This window comes from Anas acuta, chromosome 1 (assembly GCF_963932015.1).
Source record: "Anas acuta chromosome 1, bAnaAcu1.1, whole genome shotgun sequence".
Taxonomy (NCBI): domain Eukaryota; kingdom Metazoa; phylum Chordata; class Aves; order Anseriformes; family Anatidae; genus Anas; species Anas acuta.
In genome coordinates, this window is record NC_088979.1 from 107,873,940 (window position 1) to 107,894,681 (window position 20,742).

General features: G+C 36.6%; 1 long non-coding RNA gene across 1 annotated transcript in view; it reads left to right on the forward strand.

Moving 5' to 3' along the window:
• The window catches only part of LOC137860741 (uncharacterized), a 71,952-nt gene extending 51,884 nt beyond the window's left edge, over positions 1 to 20,068 (forward strand). The window contains exon 2 of the long non-coding RNA XR_011099155.1: positions 15,714 to 20,068. This is a non-coding gene — a long non-coding RNA (uncharacterized lncRNA). The remainder of the gene's footprint in view (positions 1 to 15,713) is intronic.
• The last annotated feature ends 674 nt before the right edge of the window (positions 20,069 to 20,742 follow it).

The following is a 20,742-nucleotide window of genomic DNA, read 5'->3' on the forward strand; positions in this document are numbered from 1 at the left end:
GTTATGGCGCTAACACAAGCTGTTTTCTTGAGACCAAATTCTACCTATAATTTCTTGAATGCAAATCACTGGCATTACACATGGGTAAGTGAAAATTGAATTTACCCTTTAGTGCTCAGTTCAGTTTAAATTATTTTGCAGCTTCCGTGCTGATGGCTAAGAAACCATCCAACCAACCCCAGTAGTATAGCTACTGTGTATACTGCATTCCCTCCACAAATGTAATATAAAGGTTGTTTATAAGTATACATGCTTTAGTTTACAATTCCTGACAAAATTTGCTGTTTTATATGTTACAGGTATATTGAAAGCAATATCTGAAAGCTCATAATTAACCAATCCTTTTGTTCAGAGAATGCAAAGTGGGATAAATTTTCAGATAACAAGATATTGTATCTGAGTTGTTTTCTGCAATTTTTCACACAAATGTGACTGGTTTATGGCAGAGCTATACTAGTTAACATTCCTGCTTATCATCATTATTGCCAATGTATTAAATGTCTTGTGCTTCAGATCCAATCCTGTCTTGCTCTGAGCGCAAATAATTCAACTCCCCACTGTAAATCCTTTCTAATTAGGTTATTTTTGTCTTTTAATCTCTTACTCTGAGAGCCATTAATGATTTTGAACTGGGACATGTATAATTTGTAATAATTTAGCTTATCTGGCTTTAAAAGACCATTTGTTTTCCTTTTAATCTTTAACAACCCTGTTTGGATTTAAGACTGTGTGCAGTGAATGCCAAAGGTAAAGACAATTCTGGTTACATTATGCAATTCTTAAAATGGTGTAGAGGCCTCCAGCTGTAAAGTTGATGATACCACCCATAAATGAATTCCAAAAAGACAATCCCATACTAAAAAAAAAAAAAAGCCCAGAGGGAATAGATGATAATGGTATGGTATGTTCATTTGTTCATTAATTGCTATGCTGCTGTACCAAATACCAAACTTAGTTTTATTATCTTGCCTATTTGAACTGCTAGCTTCATTTTCATTTTGATTGTCAGTGATGAAACGTCTCAGATTTTTGAGAGTTTATTGAATCTAAGCTTTCAGAGATCACTGTCAACCGCAGAATAAACTAAACAATTTGCTCATAATTTACCTAGTTTGATTAACTATGCATAAATTTGTTTTAGTAGAAAACAATAGTGAATTCCTTCAATTGCATATAAGAATATGATTGATACATCAGACAGTAACTGGTAGTCTTAGTAGAAAGGCCAAGGATTTAATTAATTCTCAAGATCCTTTCACATCAGGTTGTTAGATGTGGAATTCCTCTACAATGTGGAATATGCATACAGCAGTCAAATAGGGCTAAAAGTCCTTGTACATCTGTCAGGTGTTTTTAAATGCCTTGTAGAATGATTTTTCTATTTATCGTCAACCTATATATTTAAATGAAAAACTGTATGTCCTTTGAAACTTTCTGGAAAACAGTTTTCAGTGAAGAAAATGAGTCCTTTATTAGAGTTTGTTATTTTACTCAGTAACCTCTGTAAAAAAAACCCTGGGGAATTATTACTTTTTTAGATGCATAGGAAGAAGTGATACAAAACTTTTCACTGCCAACACTTGCTAATTGTTAATTTATTTTTGCTGCTAGTTGGAATCAGACATTAACAGGAACTTGGAATATGTTATGTGTTGCAGTATTGTTATTCCATATCTGGGATCTTACCAGACTGGGTTTTGGTTAATCAATCTTTTACGGGAAGATAGGGTCATTTAAATAAGGTGGAAAAATATCCTCCATATGGATGATTCTCTACTAAAATAAGTTGAAGTGTCTTCACAGCAATGTCAAAATCAGCCAACTAAATGATTGTTGGTTAAAGATTTGGTTATATTTAAATGGAGTTTTTTCTGCTGTTAAATACAAAAATAAAAAATTGAATATTTTTTTGGTTTTAGTTTTCCAACCACTTCTTCTCTATAAAGACACAATTACATACATATGAGACTTTGAGAGCTACTAAGGGTGCCAGTTTACATAAAACAGCACTTAAACATATGTTCAGTCCCAACAGAGTTCAAGTCCAGCATGTGCTGAGAGCATATTGTTTTGAGAATGAGCTGTTTTCTGTTGTATTTGCCCACGACTCCTTGGAAAGGATAACTATACACACCAGTCCAGTAGAAAGGATAAATCCAGAGCACCTTAATTACTTTTGATGTTATTTTTCTTAATGACCTATTTATGTTCATCTGTGGAGAATTCCATTGATTTCTGAACATTGTAGGCATCACTGGTAGTCATCACTGGAAATGTGAGATAAGTAGATAATAAATACCTTGCAAATAGGTGAATGCGGGTTTAGATATTTACACTGTGTGTAAAACCAGATTTAACTGTAATGGAAAACAACCTTTTTTTTTTTTCTTTTTAAGAAAACGGGCGGGGGGGGGGGGGGGGAGGGATATAATCTATTACAAATCTGCCAAGTGTGGACCTGGCTTAAATTCAAGATGCTGTTAATTTCATAAATGGTTTTGAAATATGGTGAGTTTGAACAGTGCATGGGATGTGACTGCTAGCAGCACCACAGTGGGGTCCTGGGGATGAGGGTGACAGAAATCCTTGGGCTGCAGGGCAGTGTGGGGCCTCCCTAATGATCAGCTCTGTCCTGGAACCCCAACAAGGTGGTCCAGGCTGGGGATGGTGATAGGAGACTGCCACAGCCCAGCCACCCCCAGGCACTGCCATAGGCCCTAGACCTTGCAGTATCTGGTCAGGCCCAGCTCAGAGCAGGGGCCCTAACAAAAAGGCCTCTCCAGAGCCAAGGAGCCACAGGTGCATGGGGGACCTGAATGAGGCACATTCCTGGTCTTTTTCTGTTTTGCTGTTTACAGAGTCCGAGGTTATGTCAGTTTACTGTGTTGGAGCACACCCTGGTTGCTCTGGTTGTTTCCTGCCCAACAAAATAATCTCAGTTGTCTACTGACTCCTTCCCAGTTAGCATGCGCAGCATAATGATCTGTCTGACCACAAGCCATTTTCCATGCAAAACTGGAGAGCTGGAAACTGTGTTAGAGTGACTTTCTGTGCTGGGAAAGGCTGGGAGAAAATGTTTGTAGAAGAACAAGTGGATCTTTTACTTGTTGCTGTTTGCAAGTATAACCACAAAACAGAAATTGTCCCTAACCTTAAATCCATGTTCTTACAATCTTCCACTGGATAGCAAAACTGTAAGCTATTGTGCCAATCAATTTCTTTGATTTCCATGACTTTGGAATAGGAAAGTGGGAGAAGTTGAAACAGAAGTGAGCAAGTTGTCAACAGAGGAGCCTGAGGATTCTGGTTCATTATGGTGAAGAGATGGAACACATGGGCACAGGACTAGCTGTATATCCCAGCATTGGAGATCTGCTACGAACTTTGAGGTAGACAGATTATGTTCTTCATGCTTGACAGCCCAGTTTGTGACATCAATAGATTTTTAGCCCTTCCAGCAGTCTTGCATGCAGCAAAAGGGTACGATGGTTCCTCTGCCACCACAGGCAATACCTTCTCCTTCTAAGAGGATAAATGTCTTCTTAAACAGCAGCCTTTACCCTACTTGAAATCTGAGAAGAGGCTTAACTACTGCCTTCTGTTCTCAGTAACTTAACAAAGAAATCAAGTCTGGTTCTGAAAATCTCCTTCTCATGCATGTTAAAATCCTCTGGTTTAATGATTATCTTTTGGTCAGAGCTTAGTGTCTAAATTTGGTGAAAATAAGCTGAAAGGCCTTTCTTTAAAATAGGAAGAAAGGTGGCTTAAAAAGTAGACCTTAATATTCTAGAGTCCTTTTTTTATTAACTTCACATTTGAGAAAAAAATCTTATGACTTATGTCAGGATCTTTTGTTCACTTAATGAATTTTTCAAGGTATTAAAAATAATTTGTGCAATCTGATGACTATTAAGCTACTAGGTGAGGGTGGGAGTAGAATATAATTTCAATTAATATCCCATCTGAAATAAAAAGAACTGTTCCCAAAGATTTGAAAAAAAAAAAATAAATCTCCATTGATTCAGTAAAGAACCTCATCTTTGCTTGAAGCTAAGCCATGTGACATGACAAGAACAGCTCCATAAAAGAGAGAGTAGAAAGTATATTCAAAACTGGTCTTTTAATTTCCTACTTTGGAGAATGAACCTCAGTGAAGCTACCAGACAGCCCTGCTCCTCATATACATGCACATCTATCTATCTGTAGATATCCTCCCCATCTCGGTAACTTCTGTGGCTGTTATGATTACAGACCAAATAAAGATTAAACCTCAGAGCACAGCCACACGGTGGCTCTAAGCAAGTTTACTTTGGAATTGTTAAATCTGTGAAGTAATCTTCAATATATGCAAATTAAAAGCTTCTGGGAGTACTGTGCATGCAATGAAAAGAAAATATAGCCTTCTGCAGATGGAAGAAGCAAGCTTATTAGGAATTAATAACTGTCTTAGTCCTAGGGAAATAAGAGAAAATGGTGCATCTAATTCTTACTATAGCAAAATATAATTAACAGGAAGGTCAGAGGGCAAGGACATAGTATGCAATTAAGTTGTCTTCAATCTTGCACTACACAGGTAAACACAATACAAGTTTAATAATGAACAAATCCTCTGGTACCTAGCACATTTTTAGAACTCTCATCTACATGAACTCTGTGGGGATCTTATTTCTTGCTATAGCATGTTTTGTACTTCTGTATGGAAAATGCAGGAAGATTCCCTAAAGACATTTTCTTCACATCATGCTTTGGGTTTTCTCTGACTCCCCTTACCACTGAAGCATTACCATAGTTCATTTTTCTGCATGTTACTTGAGATTTACTGCTAATCCAGATAAGGCAATGCTGTAACAAGGCTGCTGCGAACATGTGAAAGCTGTGCTTTGAAGTGATAGTGTAATGAATACCTATGTTAGTTACTGCTAGATATGTTCTTTACCTTTTGGATGTCAAGTTATTTCAGTAGGTAATGTGTTTTCTTTTTCCCCTCAGTCTAGGACACGTGATTGAAGATACAGTATTCATTACATGACTGTTCATAAAGTATATAGAGAACAGATACTTCTAGTCTGGATTCAGTGCTGATCCTTCTCTGAGCAGGAGGTTGGAGTAGATGACCTCCCAAGGTCACTTCCAAACTGCATTAGTCTATAAACTTAAGAGTTGTATGCAGATACCTGTTTGGTTTTATAGTTCTTTTAAGAAAACAAAATATTTCAGCTACATATTGGATTTTACCTGCAGTATATTAAAGTTCTCAGAAGTGCTCTGATTTCTATTCATGCCCTTCTGCCACCACTTTACTTTTTCTTCTCTTGTTTTCTGTCAAGAGCCTCCAGACTTGCCCTTGGTTTCTGCCCTATAGCAAATCTAACTAACAAAGACCCACTTCCCTTTCTGCTTTTGCTTTCCAAACTTTCTATTCTCCATGCCTCTGAGCCCATGGAGTAATGTTTAAAATGCTGCAAGCTGTAACACAGTTGTGTAAAACTGCATCCTATTTCTCTAACAGCAGTGGAAGGGACTTGTTAGGCAGCATCAGCTAAGATTTATGCTAAGGGGGCTATCTACACTCAGAAACCTAAGGAAACATACCAAAAGGGGCAAATTCATACACTAAATCATCCACTAACCATTCATGTCAGACCTTCCAACCCTATACCATGTATAACTGTGAATGACAAGCTAACAATCTGAGAACTGTTTAGTCACCGTCAGAACGAGTGCAAAAGTGATCTGCTTTATTTATTTATTTACTTTTTAATCCATGGAGTTGATTCTATGAATGTTACAGGATTTTTTTTTCCATAGGCAGGATTCCTTGTGATCAGAATGACGACTGAAGTGAAGGGTGAATGCCCTTGTCACAGACAATCTGTGAAAATCCAAACTGAGTTAGCTGAAAAGAGGAAAGGGGGAAGAAAAAGGGGGGGGTGGGGAGTGGGGGGTGTCAGGGGGTGGAGGGTGAAGGAGAATGGGAAGTAGAGAAAGAGATGATATCAAGTAATTAGGAAATTGGAGCAGAGAAAATAGTTTTGCCAAGGTATACTCCATGTTTTTTGGGGTTTTGTTCTGTAACTGTTGTAAAACAGCAAGCAATCGTTTATAAATTGGGGGAATTTCTGTTCCATCTAAAATCTTACAAAGGAAAGAATAAAAGCCTCTGCAGAAACAGTTTTGGTCCTGAATGAGATAGAAACCAAGACTCAAGAAGAAAGTAATTTTTGTCTCCTTAGGGAAAGACAAGTCTGAAATTCAGGTAGTAGGTCCTTTTCAGTGAGATGTGTGAGATGCAAAGCAACAGAAGTGTGTGTGAGATACCAGCTTGCTCTCCGCCTCCTTTAAAAAAAAAAAAAAAGGCTTGGATATGAACTGGATTTCATGCACTCAGCTGCTTAATTTTTTTTATTTTATTTTTTTTATTTTTTACTCTCAGATTGTCATACCTTTTATTGCATTGAAGCAAGGAGAAATAACCAACATAATGACCTGTGAGGAGAAGTGCAGGAGGTGTCTGGACAAGGATGTGGTGTTTGCTGGTTGAGAAAAGGGCATGTCTACCATGTGCAATGGGGTTCTGCTGCAACCTGCTTTTGCAGCCTTGCACCTGCCTGTGCTCTCTTGACTTTTGTGGGGGCCCTTGCATTCTGTATAGTCAATTAACAATTGGGGCTGTTGCTGCAAGCTCCCTCATCGCTTGTGAAAGTTGCACCCTGCCAATGACTCTTCCTGAAATGAAGGATGGGTGATGAGGCTGCAAGGGTTTCAGAAGGTGCATAACAACTCAAAGAATATGACCCTAATTAGGCAACAGCTCAGTAAAATGTTCCTTTCTTTCTCAGCTTTAAAACTCATTTACCCTTTTCATGTGTGTCAAAACATGCCAGATATTATGAGCATGATCTCTTGAGATCAAGCTAATTCATGACTTGGTTAATCTCACAGCTCTTTTTATTGAATGATTGTGGTATATTTTATATTCATTTTTCGCTCACTCTCTCTGGTATAAGGTGAGGTTATGTTTGTTTTCAGGGATATGACTATATTTTGTCTGACAAAAAATATGTGGTTAGTTTGAAATATCTGTTATTCTGTGCTTCCTCCCTTTTTCCTAGCGAATAACAGGGAGGTAGATGATGATCATACTGCAGTGTTTGCATTGACAGAGGAAACATTGCAGATATTTTTGATTTACTGAACATACTGCATATTGTAAGGACAAGAAAAAAAAGGCAGATGAATCAGAATTAACTCCCAAACAAAATCATAGTAAAATAACTGAGTTTGAACAACCCTAAGAAGGTAGTACAGATTCAGTATTTTCAGGTATATATGAATGTTTCCTTAAACTTCTGGATTTGGTTGAGAGAAGGAGTTTCTTTAATGTTAATAATATCTACGTAGCTCCTTAGAACAAATGGTGATTTGAAAAATAAACTTACTATATTCAGTAGTGCATATACTGAGACTGATATTTACAGTTCTTCAGTTCTTATATTAATTACATAATATAATATAATTATATATAATATAATCATATTATATAATTCTATATTCATTTTACGGAGGAGGCTTTGTCCACTTTTTTCCCCTTTGTGTTGGTGTTGGCAATTTAATATGATTACTAGGAGCAAACTGAAGCTCCTGCCTTTATGGCTTTTCTTGCATATCTCATAGCTAAAGAAAGATGGTGGTGAGATGATTTTTTTTATTTTTTTTTTTCACACAAGCAAAGTTCAGTTTTAGCCATCTTAACTTACAAAAAGGAAAATTAGGAAAAATATTATCTTCATTATGCTTCAGACATCAGCCTGAGATATCTATACAGAAATGTACTGCACTCCTTATCTAAATGTGGAGTCAATAAATCCATTAATACTAACTGATCATTTTTCTTCATATAGTAACTGAGTGGTTTGTGCGTTGTTATATCAGGAAAAAAAAAATCACACAAAAAAAGTGCTACTGACTTGGGTAGGAATTTTGCCTGAACAAAGATGACAGGCTGTAGCCCAAATGATACTCTTTTCAGTGCATATCTGCTTCATTTTATAAAGCTTCTATATTTTGATAGCACATATGGGAATGGCTTATATTTGGATTTTGAATTGCTTCAATTGGAGACAAAGCTGCCGTGGAGATGTCAGGTTGTTATGCATTTGTTAAGGTTGTGTTTTGTTGCCTACCTGAATGACTTTGAAGGTGCTAGTGCTATCTGGAGTCCAGACAGCAACAGAGAGGAGGAAAAATAACTACTTCATTCGTATAAAGTTTTTCTTTACATGAGTGCATCCATTCACAACAGCCACCCTCCACCCTGACACAGGACAAAGGTCTCGCTAATGCAGCTCATATCCAATATACTGAAGGCCTTGGGCATGCTACACAGCTGCAGGTTGGCAGGGGCATGACACTATTAACCAAAGCTGTCTCTCAAATCTCAACTGACCTTAATACCAAAGCGGAACTTGCCAGAGAGTCTTTACTCCCTTCAGGCATTGATCAGTTCTTTTTAAATGGATAGGAATGTAGGGTTTCAGGCTTTTATCACAATTTAAAAATTCTGTATGTATAATGTATAATTTTGTATGTACCCAGTATGTATAAATTGAAGAGAACTGTACAAAATGATAGAAAGACTTCATGTCTCAGCTATTAAATATGGTCTTTTAATGTCTGTATTTTTAAGTGTGTGAACATACATTATGTATATGTATAGGTGTTTCTGGCATATCAAACTCTGGTTTATGCAAATCTTGGCAAAAGATATTAAAAATGTCTGTTCAAAAATGCAAATAGCTGAAGCAGGTATTTGCTTTACCATTACTCCACCTACTGGTATAGTGCTAAACTGACTGAGATATCAGAGTTTAGAATAAAGAAAAAAAGGGGAATAAAACTTCCCAAAGCATTGGTATCAAGTGACTAGATAAATGACAAAAATGGCAATTGTGGGGAAATATAGTTTTAAGGAATTAATAAAGGTAATTTTGAATGGGTTGGGGCTGAATTGCTTCTTTCTGCTCATAAGTACATAATTAGTGGTATACCTACTGTTTTAAATATCTAAAACTTAAATTGGGAGGAGTCAATATTTTAATGGACGTGTTTGTACATTTTATTACAAAACCACGTGCACATACTCTATTTGAATAACAGAGTAAAATTGTCTTGGAACAGTAAAATATCAATTAAAGTCTTTCAAAAGCTACCACAATGAGTAAATAGGGTATGACACTGTCTGAAAAATTATGCTGGAGAAAACAAACACTGTCACAACTGGACCACATCAGTTACTTGGGGCTGAAGTTTACAATATATGATTCATTTTTACAGTGTAATTGCTGGAGGAGCCCAAGCTCTAAGAAGGGCTTCCCCTTCTTGGGGGATACCCCAACATACCCTTGTGGAAGCTGTCCATTCTGCATGTAATGCAGCCCTTGTTCAAGGGCTGTTGATGCTTGAGACATGTAAATGAAGTTCATATACATCAAACCCAACCACAGGACTACCCTAGGTTACGCTGCAGAAAGAAAAGAATAAAAAAAAAAAATAGTTTATTGCTTTTGGAGGGCCTAAGAGTCTATAGCCCCAAGTCAGCTTTGTGGTTGCCTGGTTTCTCACTCTTTCCACCTTTACTGCATTAATATCATTTTGCTATGACTATCACAAGATTTCATAAAATCTACCATGCTGTGAGATCTGTGAGAAGGCTCTTCATCAGAGAATTCCATGGGCCATGGTTATCTGTCAACTTATTTTGTTTATTTTAAAATGAAAGACAGTGATGAACTGAGTCTGTTATTTAGATTCTCGCATGCAGTTTACATATATGTCATACAAATCCTTTCATTTACATTTCTTTTTTTGGTTACCTTTTTTTTGTTGTTGCATTTTCTTAAGTACTAAGAAAGGATGTTAGTTTTTTAGCAAATTTTACAACAAAACTATGAAAACCATTTTTTTGTTTTTTACTTATGTGGCATTGCTCCTTTCGAAGGCCTTATAGTGAACCTTTTCCCCTGCTTGTGTAATTGAAAGGGTAATAAGGGCATGGTCACCTTTTGTTGTCATACCTGCTGACACCAACTTGAAAAGGATCTTTTTTAGTAGTTGTTTAAAGACTACTTATCTTCCTTTTCTTCAGAGGACCACATGCCCACAAAAGCAAGGTAAAACCTGATACCTCCATCAAGGGGATTTATAATCCACGATGGATTTAATCTGTTAGATGACTCCAGGTAGTCCATTAAATCTAGACTCCTCAGCTATGCCTAGATGAAGGGTGAAGAGAAGGGATGTTTTCATAATCGTGTGTCTGCCTTTTGCATCCTGATTAACAGTAGAGGCATACAGATATTTGTACATGGTAGGCACATCATGTCTGCACAACCGAATCACTAGGACCCTGGAACATGTTGTGGTGCATGTCTGTCATCCAGTCCTGTCATGATCTGTGTTTCTGCTGTGCATGCTTTAAATAATCATATAGCTGGATGTGTAGACATATATCTTCCTAGCTGCTAATGCCTTTTCTTTAGATAACATAACTGAAAGCTTATGACAAGAGCTGGTACGGAAAGCCACCCAAGGGTTTAGGAAAAGAGCAATGTAAGGTGTATGCAATCACTCATTTGAATTGGTAAAAGATACCTTTTTCATCTGGGGGAGGTAGGAAAGAATAGTTAGTGGGAAGACTGTAGACTGAGAACTGAGGTGGGAGCACCATGTTGAAAAATGTAATGCTCCCAGGTGCTTATATATATAAGCTCCCAGGTGCTTATAGTGCTTATAGGAAGAAGTGTAGAGGGGTAATTAGGTGAATTTGCCCCTGCTCTGTACTGTAGCGCTGAATACAGTGCTTAATCTCAGCAGTGCAAAGGTTAAGAGATGCAGGTCTAAATGGTCATCCAGGGCTATGCAATTAGCTTTCATACTGAGCAAAGCCAAAGCCAGAGAGCTTGCACCTGTGGATTCTTGATGGAAAAAACACTCTTGACTGAGCATAGTCTAAAGTGAGATCTTTTTTCTGCAGAGCACAGAAAGGCTGTGCGCTGAATACAAGAGGATCAACACAGCTGGTTGCTAGCATCTTGATTAGGGATGGATGAACTGGTTTGGATAAAACAACAACTGGTCTGGCTGTGTACAGAGCTCCAGCTGAGCCTGAATTTGGAAGGGGCAAAACAATATAAAGCTGATATTGTTATTTTCACATATACACATTAACATTTTTCTGTACATCCTGGTTGCATGAAAACAGCTGGAAGACAATGCAAGAATGGCACATTTCCTGCCTTGCTGGAAAGACAGGCAGTCTCTTGATCTCTTATTATCACCAGACATGTTTCAGAAGAAAAGAGACATGTTCCTCTGAACCAGTCACAGAGTATACCCATTTCCTCACCTCTATTTCAGACTATTCAACCTGCAGCAGTTGAGAGAAAACTGTTAGTAACATTCATATCTCTGAACAGCTTTTCTGAAGTGTTTTTGAAATTTTAGCAGAGGAGGTTAGTTTGGAGCACTGAAAATTGCCACATGTGCAAGTGTCAGTGTTCTTTGTTTTGTGTTTGGATGCCTGCATAAGCGTGGTAGTGTGGCCACCTTGTACGTCATAGACAAAGGAGGTGGTACTCTTGCTCAGTCATATAGATGATATGTTGGCAGTGCTTAGCATTAAGACTTTGTGGGAACATTGTGGAAATATTTGCATTCTGATATAAAGTGAGGTTCCCCCTGGCAGTTGTGTCAGAACATGCACTCTATTTTTTTTTGAAAATGCATTTCAGCGTTTTACATCCCAAAATGTAGCTTTGTCCAAGCAGTTTCTTAATGTGCAGTTATAAATAAATTAGTGTTCGGTCTTCTTGTTGAATATACTCACATAGGCCTTTTTCAGTCTTCTTTAATTTCATGAAGATAGAACATAGAAAATCAAGTTCTGTGGCCACTAATTCAAATCATGGCTAATCTTTGGAGAGCTATATTTTCCAGTGAAAGATGCTATTTAATATACATAATAGTTTTTTTTTTCTATATATAATTGCACAGAAGGGATTGTTTCCAGTAAATTAAAATTTCTTTGACACCAATTATTTTTGCAATATGAAGATGTAGTATTTTACCTTCATTTCATTTTCTCTAAATTAATCTGATGATGATTAGATTTAAATAATAAAAATAATGAGCTATGTTTCCTTCTGTAAATTACTTCTTTGTCATGTGTGCTTCCCTTTGTATTGAACTTGGTGACTTATTTGCTTTTAGGAGTTCTGAAATATTCTGACACTAATTACATTTTGAAATATAACCTTCCAACTATGTTGCTTCTGTTTTTTACTCTTTTCAGATTGGTTTAGAAGCATTGGCTTGTTATTTTATTGCTGAATATTGAAGCTGAGAGCCATATTACATATATCAGTTTGCTTTCTTTTCCATCTTTAGCTATGTTAATTAAATTCTGTATTCTCTATATCACTCATGATTTGTAATGTCTGTTGCCAAATCCCAGGCTCTGCAATGTGAAATCTATTCAATATAAATATTTTATTTGTCCAACTGTTTTTGAAACTAGTTCAGCCATAGTCTCTAGTATTTTCTTTCGTTGTTGTGTACTAAATGGCGATTGCAGTATATAACAAAAACAAAGGAAAATGTTCTGACATGTTCCATGCAAAAATAATAGATTAAGAATATATTTCTCCTGCTGCTAGGAAAAAAAATGCAAAGGTCTGTCATCAAAGTTGCTGGTCTAAATGTGACAAAAAGATAGCCTATTATCAACTCAATCACAGCAATGAGTCCAGTGCTCTACCTGGTTGAACACTGGACATGAGACAGACCCCAGTACCAGGAATGTAAGAGGAAGTTACAAATAACATCGTGTTCATCAGTGATATATTTGATCTTTAGGGGAAAAGATTAATGTGTTGCAGGTGGTACTTGCCTTATGTCTTAAAGCTATAAACACATAAAGATGATCACAGTGGGTCAGACCAAAGATCTACCTGACTCTGTATTCTGACTCCTACAGAATCTGCACATGAATATTTAGGAAGGAGTAAAACTAAAAAAAGCATATAGAATGCTTCCCTTCTACGTTTTTACCATATCTGACTGTTTTCATTTCAGGGAATTTTATATACTGAGCCTAACTTCCCTTTGCTTAGGTTATGCAAGACCTAACAAGGTCTTTGAATGTATGTATATCTTCTGTTATTCTGTCTCCACTTGAACCCAGGTAAGATTCTGCATCCCACAGCATCATGGGTATCCCAGATAGAGAATCAGTTCCTTTTTTGTGTGTGGAGCCTGCCTCCTGCTATCTTAATTTAATGTCCCCTAGTTCTGCTACTATAGAAGAGAAATTGAGCAGGTCATCCCTAACTACATTTTTACGTACCAGTTATGAATTTGTATTTTTCTCATTTCTTCCCTCAGTTGCTTCTTTTGCATGTCAGATATTTGTTGATTCTTGTACAAAAGCTGCCCTACACGTTTGGTTTCCTTCTCATTTTCTCTGTGCATATTTTATGCTACTCTATCCCTTCTGAGATTAAGAAATAAACAATATTTAAGATATGGGTGTACCATGGATTTATATAATGCCATAATGAAGTTTTCAATTTTATTCTCTATTAATTTTGCAGTAGTTTCTAACATATGCTTAGTACTTTTCAACTACTACTGAGTACTGAGCGACCATATTCATAGAACTGTAGATCATAATCCGAAGATCAGGCTCTGAAGCTGTAATGCAGCTCAGCAGCCGTGACTTTAAAAGTGGAATTGCGATTGTTTCTTCCATCTAACCGTACTTTTACCTATATTGAACAACATCTGACATTTTATTACTCAGACTCTTAGTTTCATAAGATCTTTCTGCAATTTTTCACGACTCTTGTCCTTCCTACTTTAATAACTCAGTGTTGTCAGCAAACTTTGCCAGCTCATTCCTTTTGTGAGGTTATATTTATGACTATATAGGCCAGCAGGGGTCCCAGTGATACTCTGATGATTATTTTCTTTCACTGTTGGAGACCTGGTCATATTATACCTACCTTCTTTTCCCCATAGTTTAGCAAATTAACTAGCCAGAGTGTGTGTGTGTATGTTTTTGGTTTTTTTTTTGTTTGTTTTTTGTTTGTTTGTTTGCTTTTTTTGTTTGTTTTCCTCTTGCATATGGTAGTCTAGTTCTTACAAAGCTTTTAGTGAAAGAATTTTTTGAAACCTTTGTGGAAGGCCAAGTAGATTATACCAAGATGATGATCTGTATCTAGTTTCTTGTTGAAATCCAACACTGAGAACTCCAATAGATTTTCAAGGCTGCACTTCCCTTTTGAACAGACACATTTTCTTTTTCCAATAGATAATGCTTATCCTAGTTTTCATTCAATCTGTCTTTTATTAAGGCTTTTACTAACTGGCCTGAAATAAGAATCAGGCTTTGCATCTAACCCCTTTCCTACCTTTAGTATGAATCCTTTCCTACCTTTATTTTATCACTTTTATTTTATTTTAATGACACCCCATCTTTTATTTTTGGATACCAGCTCAGTTTAGGCAGGAATTTATATATCACTGTTTGTCTCCTTCATCCTCAAGCTCCTTTGGAACTCCTGGGTGGGCACCATCTGGTCCTGTTGAGCTCCTACTCTTCAATTTGTCCATTTGTGTCAATATTTTTTTGACAATGATTTCAGTTCTGGAAGGATCCTCTGACAAGTCTTCTAGGCAGAGAGATTGTATGAGAGAGTATGGGAGTCTCTCCAGTTCTTTCCATAGTGAACAGCGGTGTTAAAAATAAATAAATAATAAAAGAAAATCTGTCTGCTGTACTTGCATTTTCTCTGAGGGCACTTCTTATAGCCTTATCATTAATTGATCATGCAGGCTTTTTGTTGGCTTCTTGTGTATGTTAGAGGAAGGATTTTTTAGTTTTTATTACATTTTTGTATTATTTGTCATTTGGACTTCAGTGGTGGTGGTATTTTCATGAATAGGGCTCTTCCTCTTTGAAGGATGTCTTAGGATACCTCTAAACGAACTGCTTAAATATTTTGGTGTCTTCCTTCTCTTTTAGAGACGTTTGTTAAGAGGGTTTATATGATCTTCAGAAAAATGTGTTTGCATTGTCATCATCTTTGGATATTTGTGAAGTCCAGTTTGTCTGTTATCTAGTTGCAATGATTATTCTGTTGACAAATTCTGAACACAATTCTAAGTCTTTCATCATATATATACAGTATCTTTTAACTGCTATTTTGTGTTGCTCTTTTTTTTCATGTGTAGTAAAGCTAGTGAGAAGTATCTAGAATTCTAATCAGCTGATTTCTTTTTTAATTTGAGTCTGTTTAAAAAAAAAAAAAAAAAAAGCTTTAAATGAAAAGGGATATGGAAATTATTCAGCAAGTGAGACCCACAGAGATTTCTATGATTGCTATAAACATGAGGGATTCCAGATGGGGTTCCCCACAGGAGCTAACGTATGGAAACCTGAACATTTTGCAGATTCTTTTAAAAACTCAGTAGATCAAAAATGCCATTTTTCCTCTGTTGCTTACCCATCATATTGTATATTAATAAATGAATAAAAAGATAAAAGATAGAAAGAGGATAAATATTTTCAAAGTTATATTCCTGTCTCATCATTACCGAAAAATTATCAAGCACATCTGACAGCCCCACATAATACCTTTTTTTTCCCCCATCAGATATGCAGTGTGTATTGAGGACATACTGTGGGCAGTCTTTCTCACGGTCTTACATTTTGAGGAATATTGTGAACTGGAATATTGCATTACATTATCATTTGAAGAACTTGGTCAAGATTTCTCAAGTGTGCAAATGAAGTTCTGTTTTGTGATTTTTGATTCCAGAAGAGGGAATGGGAAAGGGAGATACAAAGAAGTCATGTGAAATCCAGGGATGAGATGAGGCTGTGGAAGCAAAATTTCTAGGAAGGTTCCTGGAGAAGAGGGTAGGGGGAAGAGAAGATGAACTGGGAAGAATGGGAGAGAAGATTGCCCTATCCCTTCTGGGAAAAGAGAGATGAAGAGCTGGCCCAAGGATTTTGAGAACAGCATTGTTAATGAGTAAAAGGAAGACAGTAGATGTGGCAACAGCACCCACCCCATGTATCTACTGCTGATGTGCTTCAGAAAAGTGTATGAGGAGATTGTTCAGAGTCCTTTAACTTTGAATCAAATTAGTACGTCTTACCTGATTTGAATGGTTAAGTCTGAAAACCAGATGTTTCCTTCAATCCAGCCATGAATGCTTCCACAATCACAGCCTGAGACTTGCTTAGTTTGTTCATTTACTTGGCTTGTTCTCTTACACAGAATAGAAGAAAGATACTTTACAAGCATTTGAATAGGGAATTTACTCAATGAGAAATGAATTCATAAACTTTTACTGAGTAAACAATGGCATCAATTACTCATTTTGGATATGTTGATTATTGAACACCCACGTATGTCAAAATCCTGGCTTTGGGATGTAGATGAGAACTCACACGTCTACGAAGAAGCAAATTCACCTTGAAAAACAGACATCTCATATTTTGGCATTCAGTAAGTTGTAAGTCCCATGTTGGAGACTGTCAATGGACACCATGCATACCACACAGCATGGAAAAAAAAATAAAGATGATCTACAGAGTACTCAGCTATGGAATAAGTAAATAAGTGATGTGATGTGTGATTTTTGTACCTGTTATGTTTTCTGTGTATCGTGGCTACCACCAGCATTATGAGTTTTGTCACTGGAGCTATAGAACTTTTTTTTTTTTTTTTTTTTTTTTTTAAGACTTTATAGAAGCCTTAACTGTCTCATAATTAATTCCTACCAGAGCATCTCTTTGTTGCTCTGACAAGAAAAGCTAAGCAGCATTAATATCTAACCTGGAAATTAGCACTGAAATAGGTCTAAAAAGCATGTGTGTTTGTTGGTTAAGGTCACAAAGGTCACAAATTTTCTGCTTTCTAATGTATCTCTGGCAAAGATTCCTGGATCTCTCCATTGGCAATGCTACTATGAAGGAGCCTGGAGTTAACAGGGAAAAAAAGGAAGGGAAGGAACTGGGATACCAGAGCAAAACAGTTTACAGCCTTCTTTCATGCACACACTAGCACAAATAATAGAAGAGGATTAAATTTAATCTGCTTAGAAAGGGAGTCAAAATTTAAATAAGGTAAAACTCAGAGAGAAGGAAAAGAGACAGAAGCAGGATCGCTCTTAAGGCAGTTAGTCAGCAAAGTGCCCATTAGTTAACTGCTAACATGGCACAAGACACAACATTGTATTGATTTTACTTTATTTTATTGGTAAAGGGAAGCCTTATATATGTGTGTAAACTGCATTTCTGCAGGTTAATCTTAGCGACATATTTCTACAACATAATTAATGCGAGCATCTGTGAACGATTTAAAATCAGAAGAAATACAGATATTTCATAGAGAGTAATTCTACTCCAGTCCTCTGCTATTCAAGAGATAAGAGCTGAAATGCAGCTTGGAGAGAGACCCAGGGGAATAACGTGCATTGGAACTTTATGTACAGAAGCAAGAATGAGTCCCCTTTCAATGGAAAGTCCTCTTACAAGGTTATGTTGAAGAATAAGGTCATTTCACATTTATTCCAGTTAGAAGAACACTCCAAAACTCCTGAAGAATATGAAGTATAAGAATTAATTAAAATACAAGGGAAAGGTGCTTCTGTCTGAAAGACAAATAGTGCAACTGGTGATGCTTATGCAGGGGCAGCAGTAGACAGGCTGTCAATTTCTACTTGGAAAAATAGTTTTCTCTGCTTTTCTAACTTTCTTTATAAGTAACTGTGGTAACTGCAAAAGTAGAACAGCACACAGCAGCATACACAGATGCCTGCCTATAATGCTGTGTTTGTATACATTCAGAACACCCACGTATCCTGTGCTAATAATGTGTTGATTTGTAGTTTAAGCTGGCATTAGGCACCCATTGGATTTCATGCGTAGATAATGAGGAATTCAGAGAATTGGCAGCTCACAGAGATAACACTACAGTTCATCTGAAAGGGGCTCTTTTGGCACTGCTGCTTGGCAAACAGTACTTCTTTGGTAGAGAAAGGGTGCTCATCTGAAGCATGGCCTCAGGTCTCTTGCTCTTATGTCTGGCAGAATTCACGTGCTTTTGGGATGACCTGCAACTATGAAAATCAAGTTCTGAGGCTTCACTAATGACATTGGCTCAGTGCTCCAATGTGATCTTCTGCCCAGGCTTCTGACAGGCTTCAGAGGATGTTGCTTATCAACTTTCCCAGCAAAAAGAAGACAGATTTTATGTTCATATGGACGTAAATTTTTGCAGATGCCAGAGGAAGAGGGGTGGGAGGAGAGCAAGTTGTTATGTTACCTTCACATAGCATGTTGATTAGGATAGGCTACTCATGGCTAAGAAGCCATGGTAGTCTTTTCTGGATTATCCCAGAAAAGTTGCTATTCCTTTTTTCATCTAAGATTATACGTGAGATCACTGAATAATAATCTAAGCCTCCTCAAACTGAGATGTGAATGAAAATCACTGTGGTGATTAGAATATGATTAGAAAACGCTATATTCCTATATTCCTAATCTGTTGCAAAGAGAGAGGTAAAAGCTTGGAGAGTCTAGATTTCAACTGAAGAAAAGACATCTTTTCTTCACACCTAGAAAATAGTATATAGACTAGAAGCTCTTAAGAATATTTTGGGGCTTAGCAGTACTTGTTCTCAGCACTGATTTCAACTAGCTTCTCATATATTTGGCTGGAAAATGAAGCCAATAAATGAGTTTTGATAACATTTAAAACAGTAATTCAAGTTTGCTACTATCATTTCTGGAAATAGGACAAACATATTTATGGCCAAAAAAAAAAAAAAAAAAGCACTGTCAAGTTAAATACATGCCTAATGTTGAAGAGGAATCATCCATTATTTTGTGGGGGCTCCCTTCTCCTAAAAAGCCCCTTCTCTCCTCTTAAACAGGAAAGCCCCAATCTATATGGGTTGAAATATTTATAAGTAATCCCCAGTTTATACAGTCTGAAACTGTTGTAATGGTGTTCTACTACTGAGGTCATACATCAGCCTATGAGCTTCTCAGAGATTTAATGTATTGATCCTTCTTTGTTCCATTTTCCCTTATCCAATATCTTTAGCACAATCACTAATTATTTATTTTAGTAAAAACACAAATGCTCCAGTGATCATTGCCAACAGTTCAGCACTAATGAGCAGCTCTCTTGTAACTAACCATTGTGTGCATTTAATACGAGAAAGCAAATCGGTAAGGAAAAAGCTACAAGCAATGTTCTGTTACAGATAGTAGTGAAGAGTAAAAAAAAAAAATGATCTTTGTAATTATTAAAAAGTTTGACTATCATCTTGAATAGTGAATCTTATTGAGTTATGAGTTATCAAAAACAACCAATGAACATGAAAAATAGTCACCTATCCCACACATCTTCCATTTGATATGCTTAACATTTCTACATTTATCATAAAGTATACATTTAGCTGTTAAAATTTATGCACCTAGTTCTGTCTGTCATATTGAGACCACTCATTTCTTTCTTTCAAGGACTTTGTTAGGCATTTTAATGGTAGTGTTATGTTCACACTTCATGAAGCAGCATGACCCTCTGACCTCACCTTCACTTGAGTCAGGGTGTTCAATGCTTAGCATCCCTGTGTTGAATATATAGCCTGCAATACAGTTACTCCCATATTTTTGGCTGTCTTAAAATATATGTTCATGGACCACTATTATTGAAGAATAAAACTAAGCTCTTGGTTAAATAATCTCCTGTCTCTCCTTGCTGCTCAGTAATAAGCAAGCTCTGTGCCCTGCAGATTTGAATACTTTCATGCCACTGTGCAAGTCGTGGATGGATGCTATTAATGTCATTGTAAAAGTGTGGCCATGGAATTTATTTTTATGATGTAGGAACCTCATGACCCTCTATATCATGTTAAATCTTCAAACTGTTCAAAATTAGGGATAACAGGTAGCTTCAAGGAAAGAGAGAGATGAGCTCTTTCTCTAAAAGAGTCACTGTACTTATTATTAGTTCAAATATTCCCCACCTTTGTGGTTTACAAGTATGTGGCTACTGAGATGCCCCTTCAGCCCAATTGATGGCGATCACATGAGTTATTCTTCAAATCTTAGGGAAAACAGATTGATGTGTCTTTACTTGAGAACTCCATACTTTATCAAATACTGAGATTCCTTCCAGATGAACTTTTATTTATTATTGTACATTTAAAAATCCTTGTCTTACTCTATTTTCAGATCTTTATTTTACATTAATTCCTTGTCTAAATAATTATTAATTTTAGGCAAATTTTCCTGTTTCCTTTTTCTGTTTGCTTCACATTTAGTCAATACAGAACTTGTATAACATCACAGCTTTATTCAGAGGAATATCTTATTTTAGTCAAGTGACAAACACTAATGTCTGAAAGCAGTGAAACCTTTATATAAAGGTCCTCCTGTGAAAATCTTTACTTTCTTTGGTTGTTTGTTTAGCCTAAATATTAGTGGATTCATCTTGTACTGATTTCTGATGCTAAAGTTGCTCTGTAGATGGTTTTCTTCTTTCATGCTGGCTCAGAAATGCCAGAAGTCACTTGCAGGCAGTAGAAAGATTCCCATGGATTCAGAAAAGCTATATATCAACCCCTTTGCACACTGTAGCTATAACTATCAGGGTGTATCAC